This window comes from Ctenocephalides felis, unplaced genomic scaffold (genome assembly GCF_003426905.1).
Source record: "Ctenocephalides felis isolate EL2017-DRISC unplaced genomic scaffold, ASM342690v1 CF-g0.4_SCAFFOLD_01170, whole genome shotgun sequence".
Taxonomy (NCBI): domain Eukaryota; kingdom Metazoa; phylum Arthropoda; class Insecta; order Siphonaptera; family Pulicidae; genus Ctenocephalides; species Ctenocephalides felis.
In genome coordinates, this window is record NW_020537324.1 from 50,425,358 (window position 1) to 50,437,184 (window position 11,827).

General features: G+C 33.5%; 1 pseudogene; it reads left to right on the top strand.

The window, feature by feature from the left end:
• The first annotated feature begins 11,789 nt into the window (after nt 1-11,789).
• Nucleotides 11,790-11,827, top strand: part of LOC113367357 — a 9,659-nt pseudogene continuing 9,621 nt past the window's right edge.

The following is an 11,827-nucleotide window of genomic DNA, read 5'->3' on the forward strand; positions in this document are numbered from 1 at the left end:
ACTCGGACCTGATGAAAGGATTTTTATTTTTTCAAAATTTTCAATTTTATAAGACCAATTAATTAACAGTTGATTTTTGCAATAAAAAGAAAACCTTTGATCAGGCCCAGGATTATCTATTTATAAAACTATTTTTTTTATTTGATTGATTTTAGATGAATCTCTAAGGCGTTATGACGGTTACCGCCGTTTTTTGAAACAGGGTCAAAAACAGCTCTAACTTTGGGATTTTTTTTTCTGAAATTTTTAATTTTTTGTTTTTACTTTAAGTCAAAACATTGTATAATAATGCCGTATTAATATTTTTGTAAAAAACATCGTTTAATAACAAAAAAATACTGGGAATTCTCAATTTTTCGTAACCCCTTAAGCAGCAAAAAAAAATTTAGTATTATATTATTACTTTTACACAAACATATAATTGCTTAAAAGTAATAATATGCTAATCGAACTACCCGACATAATATCAATTCTCGAATGGAAATAGTAGAAAAAAATTTAGAAAGCAGAAGTATTATGTTTTGCTTTTATTACAAAGTTTACTACATATTTCTTATATAAAATTAATCTAAAAAATTTATTTTCTCATCAAATTGAAATAATTGCCAAAAGCAGCCGCCGCTTATTACCTACTTTTAAATCATCTCTTTTTTCAAAAAAATTCTTTCCCAAAATTATTTTCCCAAAAAATTTTTCCTAATTTTTTTCTCCCCAAAAATCAAAGTCTGGGTTTTCCTCAAATTTTTTTTTCCGTAAAATTTTTTTCTCAAAGTTTTTTTTCCTCTTCCTTTTTTTGTGATTTTTTTTTGCAGAGTGATGAGAATATAAGTAAAGAAATATGACCTAATATTTTTATGCAGAATTTTATATTTTTAAAATTAGAAATTTATGATGTATTTTTTGTATAACATCGTTTTTATTTATTTAATATACTTTTTATGCTATAAACGCACTATTAGGTGTAAAACTGTTTATTATTAAAAATTTACTAATTAACGTTTTTTTTTATTTACATTATTTATTACAACTGTTAAATAATTACCATCTAGCAATAATGATAAATAATAACATAAATTCAAATAAATAAGAGTGCAAAGGATAGAATTTACATTAAAATAATATCCATGTATGATGATTTAATATAAAATAAAAGAAATTATATTTCTATACTTTAATATATATTAATATTTTGATATATTTTATGAAATATAACATCACTTACAAAACAATGCTGTTTTTATTATTATATAATATAAAAATACACAACATATATAACACAATATTGTAATTTCAACTTGTTTAATAAGAGAAATGAAATAAAGTACAAGTTCCCTACATTCGTCTCTTACTTATCGCACACCAGCCTCCGTTCTGGAGAGCAGAAAATTGATTTAATTCAAATTTAATAAAAAAAAGTTTTTCATCTATTTATTTATTTGGCCAACGCACTGCTATCTATAAACACAACACGAAGACTCAAAAGAAAAATATTTAGTGATTTAATTAGCTTGTAATTACTCGTGTCACATTATATTCTTATAAAGGAAAAATGCAACTGTGTATTTTTTACTATTTATATATCGATGTCATTTTTTATATATAATTGCCGAAAGATTTACTTTTCTGGTCATCTTTCGCACGCTTCCAAATATTGAGAGCTAGACTACGAAACGTCCGTCGACCCAACAGTCGTTTTGTTGCACTCGAGTTGCACAACTCGGGTGTCACGTGTCTAGTTCAAGTGAGATTCAAACACTTCTGCCGGGCGTCTCGTTCGCACCAGCCTCGAGATCCGCCAAAGCAGAACCTGATTCGGTCGTCTGATCTTGACTTTTCTGGATCGCGGACATCGGGAGATGACGGTGTGGTGCCTCTATCTTCCCCCGTTGTCTGCGGCTCTTAGGGTTTCCTCAAAAAAAATTTTCCCGAAATGTTTTACCCAAAATTTAATAAAATTGAATTGAGTAAAAATGTAGTTTTTTTTTGACATGTTTGAACCGACTTTATACAAGTTTTTACCGATAGATGGCTACTTAAAAGTTATAATCTTTTATCCAACTTACAACGCATGCTGTGCAGTACTGCTTGGACAATTAATAATTGATGCCCTTTTATTGCTTATATGCGCCGGGTGATTTCGCACATTCGGTAGGCAAGGGGCTCCCTAAATTTTTCCCCAATTTTTTTTTTCAAAAAATGTTTTTTTCGTAAACATTTTTTCTAAAAATTTCTTTTTCCAAAATTTTTTTACCCAAAATGTTTTCCCAAAATTATTATTGCAGTACTGCTTGGACAATTAATAATTAAATTCCGGGAGTGTCGGTGCGGTCACCCGCACGGGGGATTCGATTATCCGGACATCCGATTATCCGAACTTCCGATAATCCGGAAAAAATTCTTAATTATCAGGACTTCCGATAATCCGGACTTCGCATTCTCAGGACTTTCGATTTTCCGGACTTCCGATAATCCGGACTTCGCATTATCAGGACTTCCGATTTTCGAAATCGAAAGTACGGATAATCAGAAGTCCGGATAATCGGAAGTCCGGATTATCGAAGGTCCGGATTTTTGAAAGTCCGGATTATCGGAAGTCCGTACAATCTGAAGTCCGGACAATTGGAAGTCCGGTTAATCGAAAGTCCGGATTATTATCGAAGGTCCGGATTATCAAAGGTCCGGATTATCGAAGTCCGGAAAATCGGAAGTTCTGATAATGCGAAGTCCGGATTATCGGAAGTCCGGACAATCGAAAGTCCTGAGAATGCGAAGTCCGGATTATCGGAAGCCCGGATAATCAAATGTTCGGATTATCGGATAATTGGAAGTCCGGATTATCGAAGGTCCGGATACTGTGGGCAAGGGGGCCCCTAAATTTTTCCCATTTTTTTTCTAAAAATGTTTTGTTCCAAAAAAATTTTTTTCACAATTTTTTTTTCCAAAAATTTTTCTTCCAAATTTTTTTTCCAAAAATTTCTTTTCCAAATTTTTTTTCCAAAAACTTTTTTTCCCAAATTTTTATGATTTTACTGAAAATTTTTTTCTCAAAAAATTTTTACCCAAAATGTTTTCCCAAAATTTAATAAAATTGTGAATTGAAATGAAAAATGTAGTTATAATCTTTTTTCCAACTTATAACGCATGCTGTGCAGTACTGCTTGGACAATTAATGAAGCCTTTTTATTGCTTATACGCCGGGCGATTTCGCACATTCTGTTGTTCAATTTTTTTTCCTAAAACATTTTTGGGAAAAAATTTTTGGAAAAAAAAAATTTGGGGGAAAAAATTTTTGTGTTCCCAAAAATTTTCCAAAATATTTGTGTTCCCAAAAATTTTCCAAAATTTTTTTTTCCAAAAATTTTTTCCCAAAATTTTTTTCCCAAAAATTTTTTTTCCAAAAATGTTTTTCCCAACATTTTTTTTCCAAAAATGTTTTAGGTATTTATTTATTGTTGAATAACACAAAGTTAATATTTAGATACAACAAACTAACAGGTCATATGACAAAAAAACGGAGTTCGAATCATACCCCCAGGCAAAAAACTGAATTCAGTAGTACGACTAACGTTGTGGTATTTATTTATTGGTGAATAACACAAAGTTCATATTTAGATATAACAAACTAACAGATATGGCCAAAAAAAGTTGAATTAGTATGGCCTGTTTTGGCGTAATTGGTAGAGTAATGGCTTCGTACCAACAGGGTAGCGAGTTCGAATCATATCTTCAGCTAATAAACGGAATTCACCAGTACGATTAACATTGTGGTATTTATTTATTGTTGAATAACACAGTTAATATTTAGATATAACAAACTAACAGGTCATATCGCCAAAAAAAAGTTGCATAGCCATGGCCTGTGTTGGCGTTGTTGGTAGAGTTATGGCTTCGTATCAAAAGGGTACTGAGTTCGAATCTTACCTGCAGCTATTAAACGGAATTCAGCAGTGAGCCTAACGTTGTGGTATTTATTTATTGTTGAACAACACAAAGTTAATATGTAGATATAACAAACTAACAAGTTATGAGGCCGAAAAAAAGCATAATCCATGCGGCCTGTGTTGGCGTAATTGGTAGCACGATGGCTTCATACCCACAGGGTACCTAGTTCGATTCATACCTCCGGACGTAAAATTGTGGAAGAGGCATGCACGGAATCACATCCGTTCGAATGTAGGACACCAGGTATGCTTCCTCGAACTCGATCGAGAGGAAATCTTCAGCTAAAAAACGGAATTCAGCAGGTACGATTAACATTGTGGTGTTTATTTCGCCAAAAAAAAGTTGCATAGCCACGGCCTGTGTTGGCGTTGTTGGTAGAGTTATGGCTTCGTATCAACAGGGTACCGAGTTCGAATATTACCTCCAGCTATTAAGCGGAATTCAGCAGTGAGCCTAACGTTGTGGTATTTATTTATTGTTGAATAACACAAAGTTAATATGTAGATATAACAAACTAACAAGTTATGAGGCCGAAAAAAAGCATAGTCCATGCGGTCTGTGTTGGCGTAATTGGTAGCACGATGGCTTCATACCCACAGGGTACCTAGTTCGATTCATACCTCCGGACACAAAATTGTGGACGAGGCATGCACGGAATCACATCCGTTCGAATGCAAAACGCCAGGTATGCTTCCTCGAACTCGATCGAGAGGAGAGGTATGGGCGAGAATCCCGTATCATCCCCTAATGAACCCTGAACAACCCATGTGGCCTGTGCTGACGTAATTGGTAGCACGATGGCTTCATATCCACGGGGTACCGAGTTCGATTCATACCACCGGACACAAAATTGTGGACGAGGCGTGCACGGAATCACATCCGTTCAAATTTGCGATCGAGAGGAATGAACCCCGAACAATCCGTGCGATCTGTGCTGGCGTAATTGGTAGCACGATGGGGTTGCCATGGTAACCGACAACCGCTAATTTTCAATACAATTATTTTGCGATTTTGGTAACGGTAACTAGGCGACGGTCTCTAGGCAACGTTGCTAGTATTTGCTATTTTTGGAAATTTTTTTTTAGAAAATGGGCATAGCAACCGTCGCCTAGTTACCGTTGACATGGTAACCGTCAACCGCTAATTTTCAATACAATTATTTTGCGATTTTGGTAACGGTAGCTAAGCGACGATCTCTAGGCAACGGTTGCTATGCCCATTTACCTAGCTGTATTTTGCGTGCAAAAATTTTGTTGTAGAGGTTAACGGTTACATAGCAACGGTTGCTAGTATTTGCTATTTTTGGAAAAAAAATTTTAGAAAATGGCCATAGCAACCGTCGCCTAGTTACCGTTGCCATGGTAACCGACAACCGCTAATTTTCAATACAATTATTTTGCGATTTTGGTAACGGTAACTAGGCGACGGTCTCTAGGCAACGTTGCTAGTATTTGCTATTTTTGGAAACGTTGCTAGTATTTGCTATTTTTGGAAAATTTTTTTTAGAAAATGGGCATAGCAACCGTCGCCTAGTTACCGTTGACATGGTAACCGTCAACCGCTAATTTTCAATACAATTATTTTGCGATTTTGGTAACGGTAGCTAAGCGACGATCTCTAGGCAACGGTTGCTATGCCCATTTACCTAGCTGTATTTTGCGTGCAAAAATTTTGTTGTAGAGGTTAACGGTTACATAGCAACGGTTGCTAGTATTTGCTATTTTTGGAAAAAAATTTTTAGAAAATGGGCATAGCAACCGTCGCCTAGTTACCGTTGCCATGGTAACCGACAACCGCTAATTTTCAATACAATTATTTTGCGATTTTGGTAACGGTAACTAGGCGACGGTCTCTAGGCAACGTTGCTAGTATTTGCTATTTTTGGAAAATTTTTTTTAGGAAATGGGCATAGCAACCGTCGCCTAGTTACCGTTGACATGGTAACCGTCAACCGCTAATTTTCAATACAATTATTTTGCGATTTTGGTAACGGTAACTAAGCGACGATCTCTAGGCAACGGTTGCTATGCCCATTTACCTAGCTGTATTTTGCGTGCAAAAATTTTGTTGTAGAGGTTAACGGTTACATAGCAACGGTTGCTAGTATTTGCTATTTTTGGAAAAAAATTTTTAGAAAATGGGCATAGCAACCGTCGCTATAGTTACCGTTGCCATGGTAACCGACAACCGCTAATTAATTTTAGAAAAAAAATTTGGGAAAAAAATTTTGCCTGCTTTCTTCCCTCCATCCCTCCTTCTTACCTCTTGCACCTCTTTTTTACCCACCCCACACATCCCCATATCGCACTCGAGAGTGCTTCGAGGACTCGCACACTGACGCTCCATGTTATGTGGCCTTCGCGCAACCCCATCGTGCTACCAATTACGCCAGCACAGATCGCACGGATTGTTCGGGGTTCATTCCTCTCGATCGCAAATTTGAACGGATGTGATTCCGTGCACGCCTCGTCCACAATTTTGTGTCCGGAGGTATGAATCGAACTCGGTACCCCGTGGATATGAAGCCATCGTGCTACCAATTACGTCAGCACAGGCCACATGGGTTGTTCAGGGTTCATTAGGGGATGATACGGGATTCTCGCCCATACCTCTCCTCTCGATCGAGTTCGAGGAAGCATACCTGGCGTTTTACATTCGAACGGATGTGATTCCGTGCATGCCTCGTCCACAATTTTGTGTCCGGAGGTATGAATCGAACTAGGTACCCTGTGGGTATGAAGCCATCGTGCTACCAATTACGCCAACACAGGCCGCATGGATTATGCTTTTTTTCGGCCTCATAACTTGTTAGTTTGTTATATCTACATATTAACTTTGTGTTATTCAACAATAAATAAATACCACAACGTTAGGCTCACTGCTGAATTCCGTTTAATAGCTGCAGGTAAGATTCGAACTCAGTACCCTTTTGATACGAAGCCATAACTCTACCAACAACGCCAACACAGGCCAAGGCTATGCAACTTTTTTTTGGCGATATGACCTGTTAGTTTGTTATATCTAAATATTAACTGTGTTATTCAACAATAAATAAATACCACAATGTTAATCGTACTGCTGAATTCCGTTTATTAGCTGAAGATATGATTCGAACTCGCTACCCTGTTGGTACGAAGCCATTACTCTACCAATTACGCCAAAACAGGCCATACTAATTCAACTTTTTTTGGCCATATCTGTTAGTTTGTTATATCTAAATATCAACTTTGTGTTATTCACCAATAAATAAATACCACAACGTTAGTCGTACTACTGAATTCAGTTTTTTGCCTGGAGGTATGATTCGAACTCCGTACCCTGCTGGTAGAAAGCCATTACTCTACCAACACAGGCCATACCAACACAACTTTTTTTTTGTCATATGACCTGTTAGTTTGTTGTATCTAAATATTAACTTTGTGTTATTCAACAATAAATAAATACCTAAAACATTTTTGGAAAAAAAAATGTTGGGAAAAACATTTTTGGAAAAAAAAATTTTGGGAAAAAATTTTTGGAAAAAAAAATTTTGGAAAATTTTTGGGAACACAAATATTTTGGAAAATTTTTGGGAACACAAAAATTTTTTCCCCCAAATTTTTTTTTTCCAAAAATTTTTTCCCAAAAATGTTTTAGGAAAAAAAATTGAACAACAGAATGTGCGAAATCGCCCGGCGTATAAGCAATAAAAAGGCTTCAATTATTAATTGTCCAAGCAGTACTGCACAGCGTGCGTTATAAGTTGGAAAAAAGATTATAACTACATTTTTCACTTCAATTCACAATTTTATTAAATTTTGGGAAAACATTTTGGGTAAAAAATTTTTGAGAAAAAAATTTTCAGTAAAATCATAAAAATTTGGGAAAAAAGTTTTTGGAAAAAAAATTTGGAAAAGAAATTTTTGGAAAAAAAATTTGGAAGAAAAATTTTGGAAAAAAAATTGTGAAAAAAATTTTTTTGGAACAAAACATTTTTAGAAAAAAATGGGAAAAAATTTAGGGGCCCCCTTGCCCACAGTATGTGCGAAATCACCCGGGCGTGTAAGCAATAAAAGGGCTTCAATTATTAATAATTGTCCAAGCAGTACTGCACAAGGTGCGTTATAAGTTGGAAAAAAGATTATAACTACAGTAGAACTCTAATTATCCGAATTAATGGGGACCGGGACCCATTCGGATAATCAAATATTCGGATAATCGAAGTTTGTTTTTAAAATTGCCATTGGAGAGAAAAAAAGTTACGTTTTGATATTGCAGTATTTTTTTATTGAATTAAATGAAAGAAACATGACATTTTCCAATTTCATGTTTCATTTTTTAAATATAAATAAAATGTACTTATGTACAAGTTTAGAAATAAAAATCATTGTTTTGTAAACATCTCCGTCAAATCAAAACAAACAATGTGCTTACACTGGCTTTGCTGGTGGAAGAATAATAGCGCACTTAGACTTTTTTAGGACATTTTTTTTTTTCTGAAAGTGATTCGGATAATTGGAGTTCTACTGTACATTTTTCTCTTCATTTCACAATTTTATTAAATTTTGCAACGGTTGTATTAGATGTGTATGGTTGTATTAGATGATTAGATCGTAAAATTATCACATCTAATACAACCGTTGCCATACACATCTAATACAACCGTCGCATGGCAACACATCCATGGTCTTCCAAAAGTCGACGTGCGCGATTGCTTCTCAGTCGCTCACACATATTCAACACACCATGCAACACACAACACACAAAATCGACAGCCCCCTGATGTCAATGCCCCCCAGCCGATCCAGAAAAGTCAAGATGAGACGACCGAATCAGGTTCTGCTCTGGCGGATCTCGAGCCTTGGTGCGAACTAGACGCCTTACAAAAGTGATTGATTCTCACTTGAACTAGACGCTTGACACCCGAGTTGTGCAACTCGAGTGCAACGAAACGGCTGTTGGGTTGATGTTTCGTAGTCGAGCTCGCAATATTTCGAGGCGTGCGAAAGATGACTTGTCAAGTCGCGGACGCGGCATCTATCGCCATATGAATATACAAATTTTGAACAATTTTTTTTACTATGTATTAATGTTTTTAGCATATCACAAATGGCTTCAAATTCTGCATTTGATTTGAAACATAATTTCTCTAATTATAGTCACAGTCCCGGCCCGCAAGTACGTGTGTACCTTACGCCCTACGCGGTTGATTTTTTTATTTTATATTTTTTTAACAACGTGTTTGTAATTTTGAGGTAAATATATTCTATTTATTTATCCTCATTTTATTTATTCAAATTAATCAGGTTCAACTTTTCTATTTGTACTACTTATATTAAATTATTTCATATACCAATGACGACGCGGTAACGTCACCATTGAGATTTATATAAAAATGACCGTGATCATGTCATTGGGTTCAGCACAAAATTAGGAAAAAAAAAATGGGGAAAACTATGGTCTTTGATTTTTAGGGAAAAAAAATTTTGGGAAACTAAATTTTAGAAAAAAAAAATTGGAAAAACATTTTTGGCAAAAAACTATGATCTATGATCTATGATTTTTTGGAAAAAAAAAACATTTGGTACCCTATAAAACATTTATATATAATCCATGCTTTTCAGTGGGTAAATCTACATATAATTTGTGTTTCTTGTTCTTTTCACTTATATACCACTTACTTCCACAATGACGAACAATGAGTAATTTTCTATACTAAACATTTTCTAGAAATATGGTTTCTAACTAAACAATGTTTGCCGAGTCAGCTAGTATACACATTCCAATCCAATGTTTTTCCTTAAATTTTAGTTTGTTTTTTAAGCTAATATCTGTAATGCCTCTGAACTCTAAAAATTTATATTTATTTAAAATTTTTGATAGTTATTAATTCCTAAAATAATGATACATATATAGGATGGCCTTTTCATTCATTAACCCCTTGCCCAGGAATAACGTGTGTGGCTTGTGACAATATACATGTGCCATCTCGGGCAATAAGGAACTACGCAAGTTACCGATTGCAAGAATTTTGTTTGCGCATTGCAATTTAAATGATCTCTTACGGCACTGTCCAAGCTAGATTAGTTTTCCGGTTAAGGGGTTAAACATACACCTTTCAGTTAAAAATCTATAAGAACATGAGAACTACCAAAAGTGTAGTTGTTTCAGCCCAAGAAAATTGTACAACAAATATATACATGATAAAATTTTTCAATAAAGCTATTACAAAAACTGAAGATAAACAGAAATTAAAAATGCAAAAACTTTGTTATTAGAAAGTAAAATCTAATTTTTGTTATCAATTTTAATACTTAAATGGGCATTGATAGTGTATATGTAATAACTGGTGTTAATCTTCATGTTTAGGAATTTAACAAAATTAAAAATATATAAAAAATTAGTAAAAATCCTTTTTTTGTTTTAGCCAGAATTATATTTTTATATTGAACTAAGAATTTTGGACAAAACTACATTGTATGAATAGTTATGTATCATATTATTAGGTACTAGAAGTTTATCAGTATTAAAAATGTAATATTCAATTAAACTTCAATCAATGCAAAACATGTTCATAAAATGTTTATATGAAATAATTCAACTTTAATACCGCAAAATATTTTATATTAAATTATTATATAGTCACAACTATTCAGTTGAACATAATATATCATCTAAAATTTAATGAATAAATAAATTTGAATAAATATCTACTTATAATACAATGTAATTAATCTTGTACTATTACTGACAATGATATCAATCATCGATCATCAATCATTTTGAACATTAGTAACATAATAAATGTGCATTATAATAAATATGATCATATCCTACCTAGAGTTTCAAACTTAACAAGTGGTGCTGATATCCTGTATTAAGGAATCCAATCAAAATGGGCAATACATGTTGACATTACACGACTACTAAACAATACGACTTGTGTTGAATAACACATTCTGCTGGCTAAATTTAGCTTTGCATGTGCAGTGAAAAAAAGAAAAATTAATATATACTATGCAATCTCATTACATATATACTTTGCGGTTAATTTAATTTATTTGGCAGTGGGCATCGAAAAATCTACATTTATTTTAGCATCAGCAGCCAATTTTACGATCTGAGATAAACTGACAACTAATGCAGCAGCATCATCCAAATCATCTTGGGCTAAGATCTTTAATTTGCTTTCCTAATAAGCCGACGGGCTTCATCGACATTTGTTCCCTGCAATAAGGAAGTTATAAATATGTATATTCAGATGTAAATTTTAGTTTTAAATATAATAAATATTTTAAAATTCAAAATTAAATATGAAACACACCTGTAGTCGTACTACAATGGGAATTGTCATGTTCAAATCCTTGGCTGCGGCAATTATACCTTCGGCTATAACATCACACCTCTTATTCCTCCAAATATATTCACTAAAATAGCACTGACCTATTTCATCAAAAATATACATAAGAATAGATAGACCCAAATAAAAATGAAGCATTGAATAATAGAAACAATTAAATTTCTAACTGAAATAATTATGTAATTTAAATTGTTAGTACAAAAATTAGTTAAAACTTATAAAATCTATATATAATTCATCATTTATATAATATAATTCATTTGTAATTTTATTAGACTTAATGACAAATACTTAATTGTAGCTGGAGCAATAAAGAACTTACGTATTATTATTAAGAGATTCATATGAACAGTAACTCAAATGCATACATTTTTGATGGACGACACTCAAAACCATACTTTTGATAAACCACGAGTTAAAATAAATATAAATGCAACAATATTATGGGATTCTTGACAACTACAAAATTTTCATAAAAATAAATAGTTATTTTTGGTCCATTGTATTCATGTATAATTGTATACAAATTCCATTGTATTTATTAAA